Raw genomic sequence first — 6,000 nt, 5'->3', positions numbered from 1 at the left:
TGGCTATGTGATTTTTGACACATGTCTAAGCCAGAAAAAGGTTGTGGAGACTGCAATTGGCATCTCAGGACAATTTTTGTTGCATCAGGAAGATGGTTCTTGCCAAACTTGCACTATCAAAGCCATCATTGGCCCTGCGAGTACCTCCCTTTCCATTTCTGTCTCTCGGATCTTACAATTCTTACACATGACACAGGTAAATAAAAGATCAGACAATATATATTTTGGAGTGATCGGTTGGTGCATTTGTCACTCTTTATAACACAATGGGACCAGGGATTATTTTTGTTGTTTTTGGTAAATATTTTTTGTCACTCTTTATAACACAATGGGACCAGGGATTATTTTTGTTGTTTTTGGTAAATATTTAATTCATGATTTTGCTTAAGGTGTTGTGTATTCACCATTGGTAATGGTTGCATTAGTATTCGTAATGGATTAGCAGGTAATTGTATTGGTTTAGAAGTGTATGATCTCAGGCCATGTGATAGTTGTGGATAGTCAAGAGCAGCCAGTATGTATGTTTATTAGCCTGGAATTAGAATAGTCATGGGCAGTGCAGGTACACAAAGGGAGTTGAAAAGATGATTGGGAAATGATTGACTCGAAAGCAACTCAATAATTGAACAAAGAAAGGAGAAAAAGGTTCTAAAAAGTTTCATAAATATTTATTGTGTGGGCAGTATTGGGCATAGTGGAGACAGAAGTTTATTTCCTGGGTATCAAAACCCTTGTTAACTGTGACATAATGGCTAAATGAGGTGAATGTTTGGCAAGCACCGCCTATTGGTCGGAACCCTTGCATAAATTGCTTGTGTGAGACAATGGCTCATGGTCACCATTCTAATGAAACAATACTATTTGATAGTTTGACTAAGTGACACAACTTACCAACTCAACTTTTGAGGGTAATCCACTTAGTGATGATGAAGGCAAGTGAGCCAGAAATGCATTGATGGATTGATTTCCAAGTGATGGGCGGGCAAAACATTGGCGCATTGACTTGTGGGCTGTAATCGCAGCAGCTGACTGCTTGTTTGCAGGCTCCACCCACTGCATACTTGGCTTCACCCAGAAGTACCTTTTTCACTGCATAACAAGTAAAAAAAGACATAAAATGTCATAGCCCCCATTGTTTCAGTAATTGTGCTGTCTGGAGTGAAATGGCTAGCCAATATTTATGGAAAACTAAAATGGCCGCGTCTACCAGTCAGTCATCTTTGATCAGATCGCAAAATAAAGTGAGGGGCACATGATGCCATCATGTCCTATGCTTGTGCCAAGTTTGAACAAAATTGGACCATGCATGTCTGATAAATAATTGGTGACACATTTAGGTAATGAACTGTTCACCAGTCAGACATCTTAGACCTGATCTCAAAAAAAAATGACCTGCATATGTAAGCCATCATTGGTAATCTGTGCTAAGCTTGAACAGCATAGGTAAATGCTTGTCTGAGAAATGGTTGAGGACGTGTTCAACATCAGGTTTTTTACAACTAAAATACCCACCAGTCAGCCATCTTGGATCTGATCTCGAAAAAAAAAAGACATGCACATGTACACCATCATTCATTGTCTATGTGCCAAGTTTGAACAACATCGGTAAATGCTTGTCCGAGAAATGGTTGACAACATGTTTGACACCGGGTTTTTTTTTTTACAGCTAAATTGGGCGCCAGTCCACCAGTCTGCCATCTTTGATCAGATCACAAAATATAGTTCGGTGAAAATGTATTGTTAAGGATTCAGTTGACGGAGGGATTCTCAACTGACTCCGGCCGTCTCCGGGATTAATAACGCCGGCTGGCTCAGCACAGGCCTTGGTCACGCGTCTTCAATCGCGATACCAATGTAATCCTGAACTTTACCAGTTGGGGAAATAGAACCCCGGTTACAGACTGGTTTTGTCAGATGCTGAGCGTTTTCTGCCAGTCTGTAACCATTTTGGTTTTATATGCCAATCAAACGGACCGTTCCTCGATGCGACACAAATTAATCCATAGCGGCAACTTCATACGAACCAACCAGATTTATTGGGGAACATCGAGGAACACAACACAAGCAAAACATTCATGACAATGTTTTTATTAACAATCTTTAACCCGTTCTTAACTCGGGAACTATGGATTACAGGTTTCGAGGGGGTCGATACCGAGATATGCCTTAAACAACGTGCATACAAGACAGACAGACAGCATGCATGCAAGACAGAGTACTTGGTGATATTTCCTGGGTGAGAGCAAAGTGTCAAAAGCACGAATGTCGCTCGTAACAAGCGGATGTCCACGGATTCGAGCCCCCAGCTCGAACACGCCGCGTGGCAAGATGGTGGCGCCGTACTCTTTCTTCTCAAGGCACCGCGTGCTCACGCCCTCCTCAGCGCGTTCTGGCCCTGCGTAATGTCGACGGCACAAGACCGTTAGATCGACGATGGGTTTCAGCTGATTTCTCTCAAGGTCCAGCATACAAATCCAGACCTGGCCTGTTCCCCAGACAAGGCAAAATCGGGGTGCCAGGCTCCACAGGCGGATCGACAAACGTGTCGAGCCGTGAGGTGAGTAAGGACGGAGGCTCCGCGGCCAGACGCAGGTTGAACCTGTCGATCACCTCCTCATAAGAGTCGATCACCGACTCGACGTGCAGGCGGCCTCTCCCACTGTCAAAAAGGCAGACTCGACGTGCAGGCAGGCAGCCTCTCTTACTGCTGAAATGGCAGAAATCGGCACGCTCAGGTTCAGCTTCTCTCCCGGCAGATTCAACACTGTCCCTCCTTCGTTCGCTCGTTTCCCAAGCCACTTGCTTCAAAACCTGAGCACGCCTCGAAACCGAGTGTTTCCCAAAACTGAACCATTTCACGAGGTCTTCGTTCGCTCGCTTCCAAGCCACTCGCTCTTCCCCCTTTTTGAAGCCGACAAACTCCTCCCCTCAGCTCCACCTCTCTCTCCAGGCCACTCCCCCTCAACTGACTGGGCGGGGCCTATTGTCTGGAGAGGGGAGGAAGAAGAAGCCCACGGCACACCACCACTGTACGAACAATAAAACATGCATCTGACACCTCCCGACACACATGTAACATCCATTTTACCAAACAACCAAGCTAAACATGCAATTAATGGGGGATCTGAGCTAATCCTGTATTTATTAGCCGAATAAGGGCCATTTCCATAACAGTATGCTATTGTCTGCTGTGCTGGTAATAAATCTGAACAAAATCGGACCATGCATATCGGAGAAATGGTTGGGGACATATTTAAGTGACAAAATGGCCACCAGTCGGCCATCTTGGATCTGATATAAAAAAAAATTATGTACTTATGAAAGCCGTCATTCTTTATCCGCTTGCCAAGTTTGAACAACGTCAATAAATGCATGTCCGAGAAATGGTTTCGGACATGTTCAGCATCAGGTTTTTTTACAACTAAAATGGCCACCAGTCGGCCATCTTGGATCTCATCTCAAAACAATTGACGAGCTTATGTAAGCCATTTTTCATTTCCCATGTGCCAAATTTGAACAAGATCAGTGAATGCATGTCCAATAAATGGTTGAGGACATGTCCGACACCAGGTTTATTTTACAACTAAAATAGCCACCAGTCTACCAGTCAGTCATCTTTGATCAGATCACAAAATAAGGTTAGGTGAAAGTCTATGCTATCGCCCTCTGTTGGTGTGCAAAATTTAAACAAAGTCAGACCATATATGTCAGAGAAATGGTTGGGGATACGTTTAAGCAACAAAATGGCCACCAGTCAGTCATCTTGGATCTGATCTCAATATCGAATCTTGGATCATCATTCCTTATCTGTGTGCCAAGTTTGAACAACTTCGGTAAGTAAATGCATTTCCGAGAAATGGTTGAGGACGTGTTCAACATCAGGAATTTTTTTACAAGTAAAATGGCCACCAGTCGGCCATCTTGGAATCAATCTCAGAAAAAAAAAAATGACATCCATATGTAAGCCACCATTCTTTATGTCTGCCGAATTTGAACAACATCGGTAGATTCAAATCCGAGAAATGGTTGAGTATGTTTTAAACATCTGATTTTTTTTTACAACTAAAATGGCCACCAGTCTACCGGTCAGCCAGATTTGATCAGATAGCAAAATAAAGATAGGTGCAAGTGTATGCCATTGTGTTCTGCGGTTGTTTGAACAAAATGGAACCATGCATGTCGGAGAAATGGTTGGGGACACGTGTAAGTAACAAAATGGCCATCGGTCGGCCATCTTGGATTTGATCTCAGGGGAAAAAAAATGATGCGTTATTGTTATGTTTGTTGGGGTAGATAGAGGAATCCTATAGTGAAGATAGAATTGTATAGTATTGCATGGTCCGTGGACGAGTTGGAGACATCTCGATCAAATTTAAGAAGGGAAAACTCAGCTTAAGATTGTTACGTGTTACACCATGGGGTGTGGTGTTGTGTTAACTAGGTAGGGTTTAAGGCTAGTTTCTCCAAGTATGTGATTGCCTTCATGACCTTTTCCTCCATTTTTGCATTCATAAAGCTGGCTATAAAAAGGAACCACGTTCTGACACCAACAATAATAACAATTGAGCTGAACGTTTCTTCAGGAAAAAAAATAACAACAACAATAACAATTGAGCAGGCAAAAACCCCACCTTCTTAGCTTCGGACTGGCAGGCCATGCCATCGAGGCTGATGATTGGACGGTGCGACGTAAGAGGGAGGATGATCGAGTGGAGACGGCAGTCGGAACACTGTGGGTCGCTCTCTTGCCTCTCCTCGATAAGGTCAAGAAGGCTGCGTGATTCTCGTTCTTGTTGTGTGAATTTGCTCGCGTGCTGGAGCAAGACGTAAGCCATTGATTGTTTGGCTGGGTTGTGAAATTTGTGCCCTTTAGGTGGAGAGGAAGAGAAGAAGAGGAGCACATCTCTCAGGTCAAACTCGGCAGTCTCCTGTTGGAGGTTTGAGGAAGAAGTCGGTGCCATTGTTGTGAGTGGGCCTGATGCTGAGTGAGGAGCGGTGTGCCAATCTTGATCATGAGAATAAACTGTACAGCGGTTTCTGAGCTCCTGGTGTTGAAGAATGCTGCACGCATTACCTCATGGACGTGGCCTTGAGGAGCGACTTGGTGCCATTTTGGTGCGTTTTCCCATGCGTTGGCAAAGCGGTTCGACGATTGTGAGGCTTCTTAAAGGTCGTCTCTGGACAAAAAAGTTGAGTACCGGCAGAAAGGGAGGAATGTCTTTATTTTCATCTTTCCCCTTGTCTGTTTTTGTGACTGAGTGGAGACGTCTCAAAAAAGGATTTAGTTTCGTAAGAGGCGACCAGGGTTGCGTCAGGAAGGGCATCCGGCGTAAAACATGTGCCAAATCACTATGCGGATCATACAGATGATCCGCTGTGGCGACCCCTAACGGGAGCAGCCGAAAGAAGAAGACGAAGAAGAAGAAATATATATATATATATATATATATATATATATATATATATATATATATATATATATATATATATATATATATATATATATATATATATATATATATACGAAAGGCAAGGTGACGCAATGAGGTGGAACATAAACAAAATACATGTGCTGTGGTGGAAGGAATATAAAACTGGAACCATTTCCATACCCACCTTATTTATTGATTCAGCTCTGGTGAGGAACAACCCCAGACGACAAACTATTTCATGAATATTCTCGGCAACTGAACAATGCCCTTGCCCTAGCATCACTAAAGGTCAATCAACACCAAGAGAAAGCGGCTGGAATCCAAGTGTCACCATCCAGGGCAAGATGTGACCCTTTGTTAGACCCCTTCAAGAAAACGCAGGTGTAATATCAATATTACCAGGTGCCTTCTGATGACTCCAGTTTTCTCTCATCTACCCCCCCCCCACTCCCCCAACCCCTCTCCCCATAACATGATATCTTGATCACTCCAATGTTGCATCTAATCATACAAGGAAATCAGACACAGGTGGAGGCCATTCAGCCCATCTTGCCTGTACGACATCAAC

At 43.6% G+C, this 6,000-nt stretch overlaps 1 protein-coding gene across 2 annotated transcripts in view; it reads right to left on the bottom strand.

Moving 5' to 3' along the window:
• Window positions 1-659: 659 nt before the first annotated feature.
• Window positions 660-6,000, bottom strand: part of LOC147034966 (zinc finger MYM-type protein 5-like) — a 70,091-nt gene continuing 64,750 nt past the window's right edge. For both annotated transcript variants that reach the window (XR_015060858.1, XR_015060857.1), the window contains exon 4: window positions 660-1,089. The gene's annotated coding sequence lies outside the window, so the exon portion shown is untranslated. The remainder of the gene's footprint in view (window positions 1,090-6,000) is intronic.

Source organism: Eptatretus burgeri, chromosome 1, assembly GCF_056783735.1.
Source record: "Eptatretus burgeri isolate ZD-2024b chromosome 1, Ebu_testis_v1, whole genome shotgun sequence".
NCBI classification, from domain to species: Eukaryota; Metazoa; Chordata; class Myxini; order Myxiniformes; family Myxinidae; genus Eptatretus; species Eptatretus burgeri.
Note: the sequence above shows the minus strand (reverse complement) of the source record. Positions and strands in the feature narration are given on the sequence as shown.